This window comes from Leuresthes tenuis, unplaced genomic scaffold (genome assembly GCF_036924035.1).
Source record: "Leuresthes tenuis unplaced genomic scaffold, fLeuTen1.0.hap1 SCAF_2, whole genome shotgun sequence".
Lineage (NCBI taxonomy): Eukaryota > Metazoa > Chordata > Actinopteri > Atheriniformes > Atherinopsidae > Leuresthes > Leuresthes tenuis.
The window spans coordinates 23,232,431-23,251,407 of record NW_027325356.1 but is presented as its reverse complement, the minus strand read 5'-3'; the positions used below and the strand labels follow the sequence as shown (position 1 = coordinate 23,251,407).

General features: G+C 43.3%; 1 protein-coding gene across 2 annotated transcripts in view; it reads left to right on the top strand.

Moving 5' to 3' along the window:
• Positions 1-18,977, top strand: part of ankrd11 (ankyrin repeat domain 11) — a 96,514-nt gene that overhangs the window by 16,737 nt on the left and 60,800 nt on the right. For both annotated transcript variants that reach the window (XM_072380726.1, XM_072380725.1), the window contains exon 2: positions 7,150-7,224. The gene's annotated coding sequence lies outside the window, so the exon portion shown is untranslated. The remainder of the gene's footprint in view (positions 1-7,149; positions 7,225-18,977) is intronic.

Genomic DNA, 18,977 nt, shown 5'->3' with positions numbered 1-18,977 from the left:
GGTTAAATCGTCGACATTTAAACAATGATCTAAAGCTAAAACATCCCAAATCAAAGTCTGTTTTAAGCATTGCATTGAATCAATTTATTTCATTTTACCAGCTTGAATTGATTCCCTAGCTTCGCTGTGTGGGACGGCGTTGCTGCTGGTACTGGTGAGGTGACCATGTGACGCGATCCATGACGCTGCGCAGACTTCTGCCTGATAACCAGACTGTTTTTTTGTTTGTTTTTTGCGCTGCAGCATTTATTTTTTTCATTTCTTGTGTTACGGTTGGAAAAAGAGTGTTTGATCAGGATAGTTCTGATCTGCAGCGGAGGAGCGATTAGCTTTTCTGTTGTGCCAGTTCTCCGTACTGTAACTTATGTCATGTGCTTTAATAAAGCAACACGAGAGAAGCTTCGGTCCTACAGCTTATGGCGAAGAACTTACTGCTGAAGTGAAACAAGTGGTATCATGGGATTTTTATTTGGTTCTTAATAAACCCAAATAGAAACCAAATAAGAATCAATGGGAAAATCTATAATCCTAGATTATGTGCCACTCCTCCCTCTATATAGCCAGCTGTCTACCCAGTTGAGAAACGTATCTAGCTGATCGGGCTGCACAGATTTTAGTTTAGAAGTGTCTCTTTTTTTTACGGGTATCAGTGCTGCTCCTGAATAAAAAGATGTCAAGATTGCACAGTTTGAATGATTTGTTTTTGAAAAGCGATTCATTATTCCTCCTTATTAAAGTCTTTTGCTCTGTCTCTGTACTTATGTTACAGACATGGTTAGCTGTACTGCTCGAGCATACAACTCTGTCTAAATGCTTAAACTTACTCCTGCTGCTTCCGATCACTGTGTCCTCAGTTGTTCTTACTGCGCTATTTGAAAACCTCCCAATGCTCCGCTGGTCATCTCCTGTTGGAGCTTCGGTTAAGACTTTGTTAAGAATACATATGTGCGAGGTAGTAATCCCACAGACAAACAGACTTTGGATCAGTGGACCAAAATAGAGTACAACGCATGACATCATAGTCTCCTGCAGTTGAAGAAAATAAAAGCATGAGCAATACAAAATCCTTTTTCTTTTTGTGGTTGCACATAGCTCAAACTACCTAGCACTCAACAATTTACCAGCAATTTATCAGCGGTTGGCCCTGAAGTGTACTTTAACCAACTTAACTTTGTGCTGCAGATCTTTCAGAATAAAGCTGGTGACAGATTTGTGTCATTCTGCTATGCACTGACAAAGCCTTGGCTGCAGACTCTCGGACTTAGTTTGTAGGATTATTTATGTACATGGATTAAAAGTACTTAAACCAACGCTAGCTGTATCATGAGTCATAAACCGCAGACATACTTGTTTTTTTTCTTCTTCTTCTTCTAAGAGCCGCAAATGTTCTGTAGCATGATGGGGTCAGAATGGCGAAGTGTGTCTTATCAGCACCTGAGTCAGGATGCTGCTTTTCAGAAGCCGCAGCTTTACCAAATCGGTCTTCAGAGTTATAGAATGTTGTATTTGTCTCACAAATGACAACCTTTTATGAATTTAGCTAAATGTACATAATATTTGGTGAAGTGACATGAGTCAGAGAGTTTTGTCAAGACTGGACAACACGGAACGCACGACACGGTCTCGAGTCATGTAATCGCCTCATGTTGTCCTCTTTGTCACTGTTAGCAGTTAGAATGAACATCGCATAATTACTGACGGTGCCACCATTGTGTCTCATTTGTTACCAATCAGTCAGAAACTACTGATTCCTGTTACTGATTTCGTGCTGGTTTTTGATACCCATCCCTTTATTATCACTGTAAGTATGGAAAAGGAGTTTATCATGCATAATGTGCAAGATTACTGAGGGAGGTGAGCTTCTGGGTAATGATCAGCCTGTTTAATTTTGGTCAAAGCATGGGACGTATGTACGTGAGTGTATTTACATATGTGTGTGTGTGTGTGTGTGTACATGATTCAGATTTTCCGCCCTCTCACTTAGATGAATGAGGATATTTTGACACAAAATTCTGTCTATATGAGTTTCCAAAATGGATGCTTTGTGGACACACTTTTTACAGAACGCCATATAGCAACAGGCCCGTCTCGGTTTCAACCAAACGTTTCAGTCACTCTGGCACGATGTTATTCTCTGTGCTCCAGTGAAGAGATTTATCTTTATCTGCAGTCATAGGCTGTCAGCATCAAAGACAACCTCTGATTCTTGTTGAAGGTCACTGTTTAAAGCAGGGTTGGTCTCATCAGCTCGCTCGCTTACAGCAGTGTTTGGAAGCGCTTGTAAGGACAGCTGACTGGATTACACACATGGTCGCCGCACCATGGCTCACAAACTGTTCTGTTCCTCATCTGTGTATGGCAGTACCTGCAGTGATGTGACTGGGTTCATTCAGCTGTTCATGTTCATATTTCAGCTGTTAGCTAACAGGGACAGTGAGCGTGCAAAAAAAAAAAAAAAAAAAAAATTGAATATGCAGACATGTTGTCATGGTAACGAGGAACTTATTGTAATTGTGCATGATAATAGCGAATGTTTAGTCTCGGTACAGTGAGTCTAAACTGAGTGGCTGGATGAATTCTAGTTGGTTTATACACACTTTTTTGTATTTTCAGATTGAGGATACAGCTAAAGCATGTTTACATGACACTAGAACAAATATCTGTTTTGAGGTGCCAGCTGACATTAATAGTGCTGAATTCCCGATGAAGCTCTGCTCTTTCACACATTTTCCCATTTCACCTAAACGCATCTGAAATTGTGACAGAAAATCAGCCAATTGCGACGACACGTCAACTAACACAGCTGGAACATCTGTGCAGCGATTTGAGCCACACTTGCATGAACGCTGACCTCACAGAGAGAACGTTGGAGGCAACAGAATATCTCAAACTTTTTCTCGCACAGTCGACAGCGTCGCCTCGTCAGACATTCCCCTCCCATGCACGCATACTGGGACACGAACTTTGGTCCATTTAACTGGCCAAGCTGTGCGTTTCGTCTAAATGTGGAGTGGACAGTCGGCAGATTTGTGCATGTGCTGCACACATATTTCACTCTCTCCCTGTGTAGCTTAGTTAGTGCACTCGTCCAGGACGTCCGTACGATCTTAGAACCGAGATTTTTAATCTCGGTAAGACTTCCCAGGCAAAGGTTAGGATAAATATGAAGATATGAGATCGAGAAGGGGTTGGGTTTAAAAAATAAACAACAAAAAAAGATTTTTTTTAAATGCCACACGTGTTTATAGAAGAATTTTAAATGGAAATGCAGCATGGGGATGGTGGCAAGCATTTTCGTATAGTCTGTTGTATAGGCTGTTGTTGTTTTTCACAACATACAAAAGAAAGAAATTCGGGGGAATTGTTCACCTCTTTCAAGTTTGGCATTAAGCAAATGTCAGATTGCCAATTTGTACAGCTATTATATGGTGAGATAAAGCCCCTGTGACCCATTTACACACATATCTGAACTAATTGTAGTAATGCAAAGAGCTGGAGCAACTGGTTCCAAATGATTATTTTTGGATTTGGGATGTCAGCTATGTTATCCATCCATCTCTGTTCCTGTGGGCAAAAGAATATGTCCTGTATGTTGTGTTCCTGTTTATGTGAAAGGACCGCTTTCTGAAGTGTGTGCTTCTGCTTGTGTTCCTGTTAGGTTTTGAGAAGTAGATTTAAGTGTGGGGGTGGGGGGGCATTGAGTGGGTGTTATAGCTGTGTCCAGGAGGGTAGGATTGTACTTTCTGGCTGGATTATTTCAATCCGTCAGGCCCAGGCTTCCAACTGGGAAAACCCCACAGGTTCTACTACTGTACAAAAACAAATGCGCACTTAACTATCATCCTCATTACTACTCTAGGCCGTCCTCAGGAGGTCTGGCCTTAATCCCGTTGCGTTCCCACCTGCCACCCTTCCTGTGCTAAAGCTGGCAACTAGACGGTACTTACGAGTGGCCCTCTATCCCTTTGTGATGCCTTAAAACCAGAATGATGAACCAAACGTGGGTTCAGTTCGTGGTGGAGGGGGTGTGTCCAGTAATCACTGGAATGTCACCCCAACACTGGGCCTCTGTTAAATACCCTCGCACGTCCTGCTGCCTAAACCCCGATTAAACCCTTGTCCTCATTGTGTGGTTGCATGGGTGCTGGGGGGAGGGGGAAGGGACTGGCCACTATCATTCACTGACTTCAGGATTTTTTTTTCTGTATTTTATCATGATTTTACGGTATAAACAACGGATTATCACGAGATTATTGTCGTCTCGTGTGAGATTGATGACCGTAACAGCATCATTTCACTAACTTTCACTCAGTTGAGCTGTCTGTCTTTCTTTCTGCAGTACAATGAAATCAGAGCTGTCATTACCTGGGATCTTGTGATTGAAATGCCTCTTGTATTGCTTTCCTTGCTGGCGTGTCTCTGGCGTGTCATCATGGCTTTCTAATGAGAGCTGCAAGATACTGGGGGGGGGGCATTGCAACATTATTTATTTTTGTGAGAAAATGTTTCATTTAAAAAAAAAAAAAAAAAAGCAAGACGTGTTGAGTAAAATAGTATGAAAAGCATCCATTAGATGTGGAAAGACCAGAAGCATTTTGTCGGCACGTGCACATGCCGTTGCTTCTTATTTGAACTGTGAGACTGTGCAGTGACTTTCAGTCACAAGGGCTGTTAGCTCTGCTGTGCTCACAGTCAGGTGAACACATCATGTCCTTGTAGAGCAATGAGTCCGATCTAACTAAAGGCTCCCTTGTCGCTTACATGGAAGACGTGCTTCTCCAGTTTATCGTTTCTCTTTGAAAACAAATATTCCTTTTCCAGATTTTTCTCCCCGTACCCGCCTTTGTTGCTGTTTATACAGAGGCTACATGCCACTCACCAGCAGAAACTTTGTTTTGCAAATAATACGGTTTAAAACATCTCATCATATCCCAGAGCGTAGTCGTGGTTAAATGAGATCAGTTTGTATCGTGCAGTAAAAGTAATGAACTTTGACATTGCATAGCATTGATGCAACGACTGCATATGCTCAAATGGTGCTACTGATGCTGAAAGGATGTATTTTCATCTAAACTCCAGTTACGGGATTAGTTCTTTATTCTCTCGTTCTGATGCTTGGCTCAAAACTGTTGTGAAGCGTGGTTGCAAATGGCAAAAGTTATTGATGATACTCCTCCTTTATCTGGATTTGGCAGGTTTAAGTTTCCATCCACTGTATCGAGTGGTGCGGTGAACTTTACAAGAGAAGCGCGCCGCTTTGGTTGAAAATCTTCAATTATTCCATGTAATGTTGAAGGTCTTAATCCTGGGGCCTGTTCTGTTCAATTCTTATATATGTACAATGCTTAAACTTTAACTGAGTGTAACATTGACCTGCAGCAATCGATTATTTTTGTTCATTTAAGTCGTCTATCGAAGAACTTTTTGTCACAGGGCTGCACGGTGTTGGTGGAGTGTTGGTGGAGTGTTGGTGGAGTGTTGGTGGGGTGCTGTGAGTGCGCACGGTTGTTTTTTCTCTGCGTGGCCCTGTGATGGACTGGCGACAAGTCCAGGGTGGTGCTCTCCTGATTTACAAGTTGCACTCAATCTTAAACCGGTTCTGTATGCAGATCAAACAGAGTTGACGTGACTGATCGCTCACGAAATGAACCCCAAATTGTTCCTCTTTTGTAAGAAAAATGTGATGAATCTGCACTGGACGGCACCCACTGAGACAGCTTTCCTGTCATGGATTATGGTGTTTTATAGGTCGTACGTATTGCATTCCTTCAGCTGCATCTCTCAAGCCTGTTGATGCTGTTCATAAACAGAAATAAGACACTGGTGATTATCAGAATATCTATCATTGTGAACTGTAGGCAAAGGTTGGCTCTTCTCTGTAAGGCATTGTGACAGTAGGGTTCCTTTATTACCAAGGCCCTCTATGCCTTTGAGTGCAGGGCCTCATCCAAAATGCTCAAATGATTGGATTATGTAACAGGCGCTGCCTGCCTCTCTGAGCTTGAAAAAAAATCCACTTTTATTCCTTGCACCTGCAACCAGGATTAACATGTAGAACAATGTAGAGCTTAGCTCATTTTCATCCCAGCGTAAATATACACCTTTAATAACCTTCTCTGTTGATTCAGTTATTCGAAAATGTCCTTTTTCTTCTTCTTCTTTTTTTTTTTTTTTCAATGCCAGTTATATTCCTGCCCGTCTCTCGGTGCTTATATCTTTTGCTTGTCATTTGCTCATCTACGGTCAAACTAAGATGGTGCAAATTTGGTGAGATCGTTTCTAATGTGTCGCTTGGTCAAATGGTCAAAAACTGACCATTGTCATGGTGCTGCACAAGTTCCATCTTTAATGGTGAGAGATGTCGAGGTAAATTGGACACATAGGTTAGCTTTTGTACACGTGCGGTTTGGGTTCTTCTGATGCTAAAAGCTTGTTGGGACATGAGTCCTTCCATAACTTGTGCCACGAGCTGACATTCAGAAGTGTTAAAGTTTGATTTTCAAAATGTGTTGCAGACTGTGTTACACCACTTGGAATACATTAAAAGGAGATTATATGTTTTGTTCCCAGTGGCTACGTTTTACAATTGCTAAAGTTGCCAATATGTGATGGAATTCTGCATATTTCCTGTCTTGAGAGATTTATTCTGAAGTTGCATCAATGGAGCCTTTTGGGAAAAAGTCACTCAAACTTTTACATAACTGGTTACAACACGACCTGCAGCAGGTAAATTTTAAGTCGACAACAGGCAAAATAAATGCTGCTGAACTTGATAAGTTAATACCTAATTTACTGGGTGGGGGTGTGGGCTCAGTGTTTATGGTTTAGGACATGGCATGGTTAAGGTTTGTGATGAAGATTAACATATGAGCTTGGATGGTTTGGATTAAGGGCTTTACAGGGCTGCCTCTTTGGTTGAAGTAACAAACGGGACTAAAAGCTGTGCGTGTTTGTGTCTCTTTACTCCTCCATTGGTCTTTTCCGGGGTGCCAGAGAACTGTGGGAGAACTGTTCCTGGGAGGAGGAACATGACCCGCTGCATCCACACACGAAAAAAACAACCATTGCAAGGAATGTGGAAATATTTGTTTTGTTCCTGTAATTAATTCCCTTTTTCTCATCACGTGTGTTTCTTTGTTTGTTTTTTAGGATTCTGTGGACAGCGGCAGGTGTTTTTCTCGTTGGATTTTAGCCCACTGACTTTCTCCCACAGCCATGGAATCGGTAGGTCCACAAAGACTTTTTAAGATCTAACCTGTCAGCTGATCTTCGCTCGTTCTGAGGCTCCTTTCATTGACAGGCTTGGGTTTTAGTTCTGAAGATTGCAGTGCATTATTTTGAGCGTGAGTGTGTGTGGACGCAGCAGCTTGGATGTACGAAAGGACGGCAGCGAAATGCCATGAATGCACTTAGTCATTTGACACCCTAAGACGTGTATTTTGAGTCACATATGTCCATTTTCTAAATAACATCAGTTTGATATTGGATTGTGAGGTGGATGAATTACTATAAAAACCAACAGTCAGACTCGACCCTTTACTGTTAGACATGCAGGAGACTGAGTGCAGGAGATGCTTGTACCAACAGGCATGTTTAAAGTGCAGCAGTATTGAGCTCTATCCACTGGAATGCATGTATTAAGAATGGGGCTTAGTGCATGCCTAACCTCCGCTTTCCTGTCCCATTGTCAGGGGCTGTGTGTGTGCTTGTCTGTTTCAGAGGCTATAAAAAGTAGGTCACAGCCTCTGTAGTGCAGAACTAGCTTGTGTCCATCAAAAGCCCTCCATTACCCCCCGTCTGTCTCACTCACACATGCATTGCACATACACGAACGCATCTTCCTGTGGATTAATGCGATTGTAGCTGAAATTCTAAGAGTAGAAGGCTAGCTTATGAGCACGACACCACATTTATTATACATCTGGATCTACGAGTTCACTGCAGCACGAGCAAAGCTCTGCACAGATCAGACGGCTGTCATTTGCCACAGCTTCAAGTACGAAGTTGCTAAAAGTCTCTGTCAACACACACGCTGCGTGAGGGAATGAAATGAACTTTGTTGTTAAAATGCTCTTCCCAGATGAGACGGACACCAGTGAAATGTGGATGGTGCTCTCTGCAGAGACACATTTGTCCTAAAAGGATGAAAAAGAGCATTTACCGCAAATTTAAGTTGTGATTTTGTCAATTGTTGTCAAAAAAAAGAGGCATAATCGCAAGGAGAGAGAGAAATGTTCAAATGAGAAAAGTGAAACGGGAAACCACTGAGTTTGTGTTTTTAAAATAGTTGCTGTCTGGCTTGCCACTGCCGATGACACCAACAGCTGCAGCGCTGGCTTGTCCCCGTCTTCCTCTCCACAAATTAATCTCTCTTCCCCTGGGTTTGACTCTCTTATTCTTCCTCCAGCCGTCTTACTCGCGTCTGCGTGGCTGTGCAGCAGCAAGAGCAGTAGCTGTTTACCTCTCCGAGCTGTCTAGATCTGCTTACTGTCAGTGGAAACCAAGGAAACTGATCACAAAGCTTATTACGGTGCCAGGAGAGGGATGCATGCTGTGTGCGTGCATGCGTCTTTGGGAGCTGGACACACTCTCCGTCACACACACACGAACCCTCTGCCACTCTCTCCCCCTCCCTCCCCTCCCTCATGTGATGGCAGTCACATGTTTTCCAGGCAAGCAGCTCAGTAAATCAGAATCAGACTTTTATTTTTAAACTCTTTTAAATCCTCCACCTGGTCTCTATGGTTAGCAGAACTGACTGAGGTTCCAGGTGATTAGTTGTTTCCTTCGCTCTGTGTTGTTTACCTCAGTGATTTTATTGACACCACTTCCTCTCTGCTGCATTTAAAAACTACTGCCATGTCCGTCGGCACACTCTCTGCATTAGTTTTATGGGGTTTGACAGGATCCTGCGTTGATACCCCCCCCACACACACACACACACACCTTTTCATTCTTTTATTACTGTTATCACAAAAAAGTCTGTAATCAATAAAAACGTGCCAACACTACCTTCATTACGCGACTTTATTAGGTATTCTAAAACGAAGATATTTGATCTAGCGCCAGCAGTGCTAACACTCGGCCAGCGCCGTGTTCGTGACAGGCTTACGAGTTCCAACTACACAAACATCTGGGTGCACGATGTTGAATAACTGCAGTGATGACCCAAAGAGTAAAGCACCCGATTACACAAATCTACAATCTACCTTCAAAACTCCTTTAATGTCCCATTTGGGACACATTTTCAGAATCTCATCACAAAATAATTCATATTTTGTAACTTTTGCTTTGGTGGCAGTATTGGTTGTTCTAAACACAGCAGCGTTATACAGCAGATATGTCACACATGCAGCTGGAATTACATGTGTGAATATTAGCTGATATGTTCCGATAACTACGGTTGTGTCTTCCTGTGAACTAAGACTACCTTTTTGTTTATCAGTCGTCTGAATGTTTGAGAAGCCAGTGTTTGGTAATGTCATCGGCATGCCGTTTTTGCAGAAGTGGCGTCTCCTCTCTATTGCTTTAGCGAGCCATTAGCGGCGCTGATATCCTTCTGACTATGATCTTTCAGCAGAGAGGCTGAGAGGGGAGATGTCAGTGAGTTCGATTTGCTGCCGATGAAAGGCTAAAAATCTTGTAATCACACCTCCTCCAGTGGTTCTCTCACAGCTCCCTTTCTATCTCCTTCTCCTCCTTCAAAGCAGGGCTTGTTCCTCAGTGGGGATTAGTGTGAGCAGCAGCTCTGAACAGGGAAGTGGGTCCTGCCAGTCACATTACATAACTCGCCCCCGCTACTGCGGCTCAGCCTGGCCCGGCTGGAGAGACGACCATAGAGGCTTTGTTTTCCCAACCTTCCCTTTTTCCTCCCCCGTGCTGCTCCTCCCCCTCCCCCCCAAAAGCAGACTGCATACTGATGCTGTATAGAAGGAGTCTGTTTGCAGGGAACAGGCGAGGCACTGTGGCTTGGAGGAATACGCTATTAGCAAGCTGAAAAGCAGGGAGCTCACATCTTAGGCAGAGGAATTTAAAGTCTACTGTAGGTCATGCAATTTCAGGCAGAAGGGGAGCACGAGAATGTTTTACTACGCTTTATTGCTTGCTCACAGTTTCCACAAGTTCACTCTGTGTCAAATTTCTCAGTGTTGACAGGCTGTAAGACAGAAAGGTCTAAGAAATGTCCCAGTTTGGAGTTTTTTTTGGTGCCATTAACCTCACTCTCATGCACACTCTCCTCCCCACTTTGCAGAATGACACTGCTAGCAGGGTGGGAGGCCAGTAGAGGTTTGAATCACTGGCCAGAGGACTCCATTATGACTCTCGTGTTAACAATTTGATGCACTTTAATGTTTTGCAACCTCTTAACTATTTAACTGCACACAGCTACTGAGTTTCTAAGCTTCAGTAGCTATGTAGCCAAATAAAAACTGTAGCTACTGAATGTTCAGTCAGATTGAGCTGAGCTCTTAGTTTATTTAGTGCTTTCAGAATCATTTATTACTAGTTACTAGTGTCCACCTCAGCACCTACAGTCTGTCTCTATAGAAATCCCCAAATCAGATGCAACAGCTACTTGATCAGCTTTACTCACGGAGTCTTTTATCCGCTTGCAGCTGTCGTCATTTCTGTGACATGAAATCGTTTTGATGGGAGCAGATTGTACTGGAACTCCAAGGCCTTCCAACAGCTAGCAAAGCTCAGGAATCTATGCCTGAATAAGGCTGTAGATGCTTCACCGTGAAAGTTGCCACAAAATGGCTTATTCTCTTCCTGCTTTCCAAGGCCGTGACGCGCCGAGCCCACGGTCCGCTGTCGGGAATGTCAGAAGGGTTGGTGAATGTCTGCAGCCTGTTTTTTTTTTCTGTTGGTCCTGCATCTCAAACTGCCAAACATCACACCGACCGTCAGGTTCGTCAGAGAGAGATCAGTGACTTGTCTGCTCTGTGTAGTGATTTAACAGGCTGTTTAAGATCAACACAACATTAACCGTTTCTGTTATTTTTCGTCGCATTAGGCTTGAATACAACAAGCCAAACAAAAAAATCTACATTTTAACGCACTCCTGACTGAGCTGCCGTCATGTTGGACAGTACAAACAGATTTAGTATCGACCTGACGAGGTCTGCTGGTTTCTTCTTCTTCTGCTGTGCTGCAGCGTGGTCATGTTGCGCTGGTATGGATTCTGTATCCGCTGTTTGATGTTTGATGTCATCTTTGCGGTGTGTTCCAGTGCTACTATTTGCCCAGACGCTGATGCTCTGAAGCAATGCTGCAAGGGCCATTTTTCATCGCTACTGGCTCTTGATGTCGGCTTTGTTTGTCCAGGCTTTTCGAGTTGGAGATCCAATTTATAACAGCATCTCTTCGATTCTTGGCTGACAAGTTCAAGTCAAGTCATTGGAGCTGCGTCCAGCGTGCAGGAAAAAACAACTGGGACTCAGCCAAGCTGCATGTGATTTATTGATATTGCATTTGAAGTCGGCTTCACCAAAACTTTCCAAGCTTTGGCACTTCCACCCTTGCCGGTGAAGCATTTTAGAGGCGATTCTGCTGTTTCTCCTCAAAGCAGCCGGCCACATTGTTCCGTCCTCTGCTGCTCTACTCTGTCCGGTGTGTTTTTCACTTTATGAACCGAGGTTTGATCCAGGCACAGGTGTAGCTGAAAGCTTTTGGGCCGCTCGGTCTTGGTTGTAGAGGCATCCAAACTGGTGCAGATGATATAATGTTGCATGCAATCTGCGCACAAAACAGGAGCCACGAATTTGCTTCAGAGTTTTGAACAGGTTGCATATCAAGGTCCAGCTGAAAAGGACCAGCGTGGTTTCTCACGTTATCTCACAGTAATGGTATTATTGGAATATTTGTGTGGATGGGTCCAGAAAGTGCTGGATAACTTTACCTTTTCTAGTTTTTACAGCAGAGAAATGTAGCCTGGCAGCATAACTGTGCAGCTTTATTGTTCCACGACGGATATTCTGACAATGCTGTAATAATTATTAGAAATAGAATCTATATATTATTGCATAGATATCATTTAAAAAAACAGTCAAATTGTACAGATTCCCAGTTATCTGTCAGCTTAGTACAGCAACGTATCAAGTAGTTAAGCTTGTATTAACACATTGTTAAGGTGGTCTTGTCTGGCTTCTCTTTAAGGATTTTCTAAATGAATTTGTGTTAGCGTTGCATAAAAAAGCATCTTAAGCATCGTCTATTATTTCAAATAGTGAGAGTAATCATTTCTAAAGGAAAAAGAATCAGCAACTATTTTATTTATGCGTCGGCCCCACCTATTTCTGTTCAAACTCAAAGCATACATGTGTTTAAGCAGACTGAGCTGAGAATGGCAGCATTTCTGCACGTCCGTGAGCACAGGATTTTGCTCTGCTTTCATCAAGGTTTTTCTTGCTGGGAGGTCATGATCACTTCTCAGACGCTGTTTTCAAGAGGCTTAAGTACAAGTTAATACATGCTCACACAAACTGCATGTGTACCCGATGGTTAGGCTGATTTAGGCTCACTGCTGCTGGAAATGTTGGTGGTCTTTAAATCCCACGCCTTCTGCCATCTACTCACTACTTCATCAGCTAAAACCTAATATTGTATGATATAGGCTGATGTGTACTGTAGTAACCGTCTTCAGCCATGATTTACCCCTCTTCCTCTTTTTGTGTAGATTACCCTCAAATTAACTGTAAAATGTGACTCGGCACTACTTTTTTCTTCATGCATATGTCATAATATGGAAACAGCCTGCAAATGATGGGAAATGGAATGACAACTTTTGATAAGCGCTTCATCTAAATGCCCCCAGTTTAAATACTAAAGTCGAGAGAGAAAGGCTCTGCCTCTAACTTGCATTTGTATACTGTCTTGGCCTGATCTCTGCATTTGGGGATGGACCTGGGTGTTCTTTCAGTGTGTCAGCATTGAGCCAAGTTCCCATCAAAGAGGAGCTGCTTACACCAAAGACTGTAGTTTAGATGTGATGGCTAATTTTAGAGCTGCTAGGCTCTGCTAGGCCCTTGTCCAAGGTGGTGGAGGATAAGATAACATTGAAGTAGCCCTCCCTCCTTGCACAGTTTGGTTTTGTTTGTCCACCCAATATCCTCCATTCAATCCCTGTGGACGTCCTGCACGAATGGAAATGTTTGTCTGTTTACTAGCAAATCTGATGCACGTTCTCCAGCTCTAAATGAGTTTGACATACTGAAAGCCTTTCTTCTGGGACACACTCTGAGCCGCTGGTTGTTTTGCGATAAGATATCGTTATGAGATACTGACCTGATGCGTTATACTTTACTTGATGCGCATATTGAAAATATACTTCAAGTACCACGGCTGTCGCTGTCTCTCAGTGTTGTGGGGCGTATTCCAATGAATCTCTCAGGAGCTTGAACATAACATGGACGGGTTGCCCGTCCATCACAGGGCCGCACAGAGACCAGAGAGACACACAGCTATGCAGGCTCACACTACAGAATCACCAGTTAACCTAACATGCATGTTTTTGGACAGTGGGAGGAGGCGGAGTACCCGGAGAGAACCAAAGCAGACACGGGGAGAACATGCAAACTGCACACAGAATCGAACCTGGAACCCTCTTTTCTGCTCTACCGCTGTGTTGTGTCAAAAGTCTAGTGTTAGTCAGTAGATCTCCTTTTCCGCGAAAGCGGTTAAAACCAAACAAAGGGTTGTTAAATGTTGAATGAGTTCAAAGAGCAGCAAAGAATTTGAATTTTGTAGCTTTAATGAGAGCAATAATAGGCTCTTCTTCCCATTTGTTTAGGTTGAAAAAGAAATCTGGTTTCAGGAAATTTAGCCCTGCAAATTTGTGTATACCTTATTTGTTTCCACATTTATTTATTTAGTCCTCGTGATCTGAATTCCATCGGTTGGAAGGCACGTAAGCAAACATACACTAACAAACCCACAAAAATACCTGCTTAGAAACTCATTAAGCCTGCACAACACATGTGGCAGAGCTGTCCCTGTCTGGCCCCACTCTCCTGTTCCTCTCACAGCCACAGAGCACTGACCTTGGTTTCAAGTAGCTGTACTCTGTTAGAAAGCCAACACCTCTCTGGGGATGGGCTGACCTTGTTGTCTGACACACTGTAAGTCTGCACGCCCCTCTCTGTCTCTTTCTCTGTCTGTCTCTTATTCACTCACAGGCGCTGCAACATCAGCGGCCGAAACAAATCCCTCCGCGTTAACTTTAGTGTTGCAAATGTGGTAAACTCAGCTGCATGGGAGCGGATCTCTTTGTTGTGTGGCGTAAAATACAAAGGCAGAAGAACTGTGGGTGCTGGAGCAGGGGTTGGGCCTTTCCCTAACCAGGTGTTCCTTCATAAGACGACCTACCCTCTCAGTCACAGCATAGCCTTTTTATGAGGGTGTGTGCAGCAGTGCACGCTGGTGTCTCCTCCCTTTATGCCCTTGCCTTTGATTTCCTGCAGCTGTCCCTCTGTGCACAGCGCATGGATGGGTCCAAGCATGCATATCCATTTCATCGACAGCCCACAAATAAAATGGTTTTCATAGAAGAGATTTTTGTTTTTCCCCTCCATCCATCAATCATTCTTCTCTTATGACAACGTTGCCGCTTTATTTTGGATGTTAACAACACAGCGGCATCGTTATCTTTTCCTGCGATGTTGTAGGAATAGAAATATAAAAGTATAGCATTTAGTGTTTACACACATAGTTACTGATATATGAACACATCCTGTGTTGATGTTGATGTTAATGTAATTGCAGAATTGGTGAAAGGCTCCTTTAGCAATTATGCCTGCCCTACAAGCGCTGCAATCAGGGTGCTGTAATGCAAGGTCATTATCATAGTTGGTTTATCTGAACTGAGCGAGCGCTAATGCGCAATCATTGAATTTACCAATGCATATTTTCATTGCCGACAGGAAAGTGTTTGGTCTGTTATTTCTAACCTCGTAACTTTTAGAGAATGTTGCGAAACGTCTTCGGAGATCTTTCAGTAAATACTCCTTTAGCTTCGAGGCCTTTGGGTGGCCAGACCAATGTAGAAGACAGCTGACACGCACTGAGCAAACAAACCGGCCCCCGGTAGCTTCAAGTTGCCAACGAGGACGGAGATTAAAGGAGGCCCACACAATTTCATGCCTTCGATTAACTTTTCGATTTGCACAGGCGTTGCTCAGCTGTTCAAAAATGCTACAGCTGACTAGCCAATTAGCAGTGTTTCCCGCAAGATGATGATGCAGATTAGACTTTCCCCGGGGGATGTTTGTTTGCTGGCTTGCTCAGCAAGCCAATAAGAAACACAAGCTGTATGCGTTTGTGCTTGTAAATAAGGAGACATGAGCTAGAACAACTGAATTCTTTTGTTTAGTGTTTGTCCAAGTTGCAGGCTGCTCTCTCAGTCATTTTTTCCCCTCCTTTAAATCTCATGCATTTCAAAAACTGAAAGCAGGTTGAAATGCAGCTATACTATGAACTCCTTTCTCTTGAAAGCATTTCCAAGAAGGGAACATGCGTCCTTTTGGTTATAGTTTGTTCTGCGTGAATGCAGTGACGATCTCATACTTTCACTTGAATTTATGGACCAGGTTTTTGGCCCCGGCCGTGAGTATCTTGTTGAGGCCCATCTGGAAAGCCTCTCTGTCTTGGCATAAGAAAATGCTGTGCAAAAGTACTCCAACCTGTCAGCAGGTCCCTTCCTTTTTAGTTTTGATGTGTGCAGTCCAGTTGTGCTTTAATGCTTTGCGCCAGGCTGCAGTCTGTAAAAGCCGGGCTCGGCCCAGCAGTCGGACAGGAGGACAGACGAGGAAGCAGATGGATCTGTTTGGACTTAACCATTTCCACGCCACTTTATCCCACTAGCCTCTTTCAACCTGCATGCCTGGCTGCAGAGCCCAAGAAAGTGAGCAGAATAGCTGTATGTGTGCTTGTACTACCAAGCAGAGAAGATGGGCATGAACCAAGGACGATGAGAGCCCTGCCGAAGCAGAATTTAGCTCACAGACTTGTCCTCAGCTGTGCTAATGCTCCTGCCTCAGTGCTGGAGCTCATGCTCTTCCCAGGTCCCCTGCTCTCTCTGCAGCTCTATCCCCCTCAGGTGCTCTCTGCTTGTCTGCTCTTTCAGCCAAACCAGCACTTTGATTGTTTTTCTGGGAATGTTTGACCTTTTCTGGGATATGGAGTCATTACGACTTGTGAGATCCGCCGGCTCTCTGCCAAATGTTTTAACTACTCCGACTTTCTTACCTTGCCTGAAAGCCAGAAGGTTGTTCTGCTAAAAACCTCTTTGCCTTTCGTCAAGTATTAGTTTTTTAACACGAGCCGTCCGAGCGGGTTTGATTGTGACCATGCAGCATTTGCATAGCCTGGATAATTAGCGATGGAGGGTTTGGAATTTGAAGAAGTCGTTTTCTGACTGGAGATGCATAACATTATGAGAGTGGTGCCTTCATTGTGTGAAAGTGACGTCATTCAGATATTCATCACTGCAGAGACGCAACTGGGGCTGAAACTCCTTCACAAAAATTCCTCCATGCTTATTTGTTTTGACGCTTCCTTTAATCTACGCCGTTGCGTACTGCTCAGTGGTCACTTTGAAGACATTTTCATGTTTTCTCTGTAGATTTGAGTCTTAATTACAGCAGCAACCGTTTGAATTCATTTGCAAATCGTCCGTGTCGGGGCGTGGACAACGTGACGATATTTGCTGTGCGTCTGTTCGAGGTTTGGGAGGTTTATCGCAGATTTGTTAAATACAGCATCCTGGCTATATGGCGAATCAGTGGATGGGGGAGTAAAAGTTTCTGGAATACACTCTCCTTGCTCGACTGACCAGTGGACTGTAAATAGAAAACCCCAAAGGAAGATCAATACTAAGTCTGCCTGTTTGTTGGGGGAGAAGATGTCTGTGTGAAGGGGATCCATTTTTAACTGAGCAGGTTGGATTTGTCCTGCCTTTTCTTTAGTTTTAACAGTTATCTTTCACATACATGCATACATTTCCATCTTTGTTTCTCCATTCTGGCTTTTCTTCTCCAGTGAGCAGATGTGGGCCAGTGAAATAATATATATCTGTTCCTATATGACAACAATAGCTTCAGTTCCACTTTCTGCCCCCTTCCACCATCTCTCCTTCACCAGCACTTCTTTTTTTTTTTTTTTTTTTTTCCCCTCTTGTCGACCAACAGAAGTGAGAACTGAATGCAAACATGGGGCGGGTGGAAGGACAGAGACATCTGTGGTCCCGTCCAGCCCCTCTGTGGGCTTCGCTGCCTCGGCCTTATTGTTCTCAGAGATGTAGATAACCATAACAGAAGGAGAACAGGAGAGTCGCAGTCAAACAGAGGAGGAGGGTTTAAGGACAGCTTTTGTATTTAGAAAAAAAAAAACCATCAAGTCTGTCGTGTGGATGTTTTATGAACTGGTGAGTGGGGGTGGGGGTGGGGGAAATCAGGCTGTGAAAGCTGACTTCTTGCTTTGTTGTGCATGCCGATCATCAGAATTGTAATGCTACCACTACTGATGCCCCCCCCCCAAATTTAGATGGATCAGCATGTTTTCATTTACCACAAAAAAAACTCACTCGTGACTGAAAGGTCAACATTTATTTTGTTTCTGCTCTTGTTGGTTACAAAATAAGGTTGGATGTATTTGCCATAAAGTTATGTGCCCAGATTTGTATGTTCAGTCCAGTCCAGTCCAGTTCAGTTCAGTTCAGTCCAGTTCAGTACAGTCCAGTTCAGTCCAGTTCAGTCCAGTTCAGTACAGTCCAGTTTAGTCCAGTTCAGTCCAGTTCAGTCCAGTTCAGTACCATCTCGTGGTTTGAAAACGGTTCTCCTCAGCATTTTATCTCTGACATACAGTTGATTTCATTTACTTTTGTGGCCTCTGTCTTCCACCTTACTACCAACTGGGATTTAATAGCTGTACTTAAGCTGTATAAAGACAAATCGATGAGTTTATTTAATGTTGGTGGCATATTTAATGTTCCCATGTATTTGGCTGCGAGTCCTGCAGGAAGCAAAAGCCGATTGCTTTTTCAAAAATTGGTCGGTTTAATTTTCCCGGCAGTGTCTTCCTTTTCCACCTCATTATTCAACATTTGCTCCAGTTGTGAGGGTTATATTTAGAAGTGTTGTTGGGGAAACCAACCCTCGGCGTGTACCAAAGGTTTTCAGTGGCTCCTTCCTCTGATCTGAATGATTTTCAGCTCAGGAAGCCTACAAAATAGTAATGGGGCAAGCTTTGGTCCTGCCCCTGTTTAAGGCCATTCCCTCATTGATCCTCATCTGTTGTCTCCACTCTCCCTAAAACAACTCATTTATTAGCTTAAGCAGAACAAAAATATCACTTGCCTAAAGAAAAATCCTCAGTCCTGGTGCACGTTTGCTAACATCTGCCTGACACATAACATATTGTAGGAACATAAAGCCAAAACAAACACTATCATCTACTTATTTATGTATTTATTATTTAACAAAGCATTTATTTATTTCTTTATTTTAAGTCCTAAGGAGTCGAAGCCTTGGCTACATCGGCCTAAATTTAATGAATAAATAAATATCTCCGAGCCATAAGTAATATTATTGTACGCTGTAATTATATTCTGCGATTGTTCGTTACTTGTTTTGCAAAAAAATTTGTCTTAGTACAGAAATTCAAATTGCCACATATTTAAAGCACAGATTACTGTTATCATATTTTTATTTTTATTTTTTTTCGCCTCTCCCTTCTCCCGTGGCCAGAAGGGAGAGTGAGTCACTCTCATCCGCCCTCGCATTTAGAGTTTATGTGAGGAGCTTGTGGCTTGTTTGTGTGACAGTAATGTGTTCAGATAAGACATCAGAGGAGCGGTGACTGTCTATTTCTGCCCTATGTCCTATTCTGCTCCTCTTAGCCACATCACAAGGCTTCAGACTCACTTGCAGTTCACGTAGGGATGTATGGCATCCCTTGTGTTTTGTTAGCCGGCGACAACG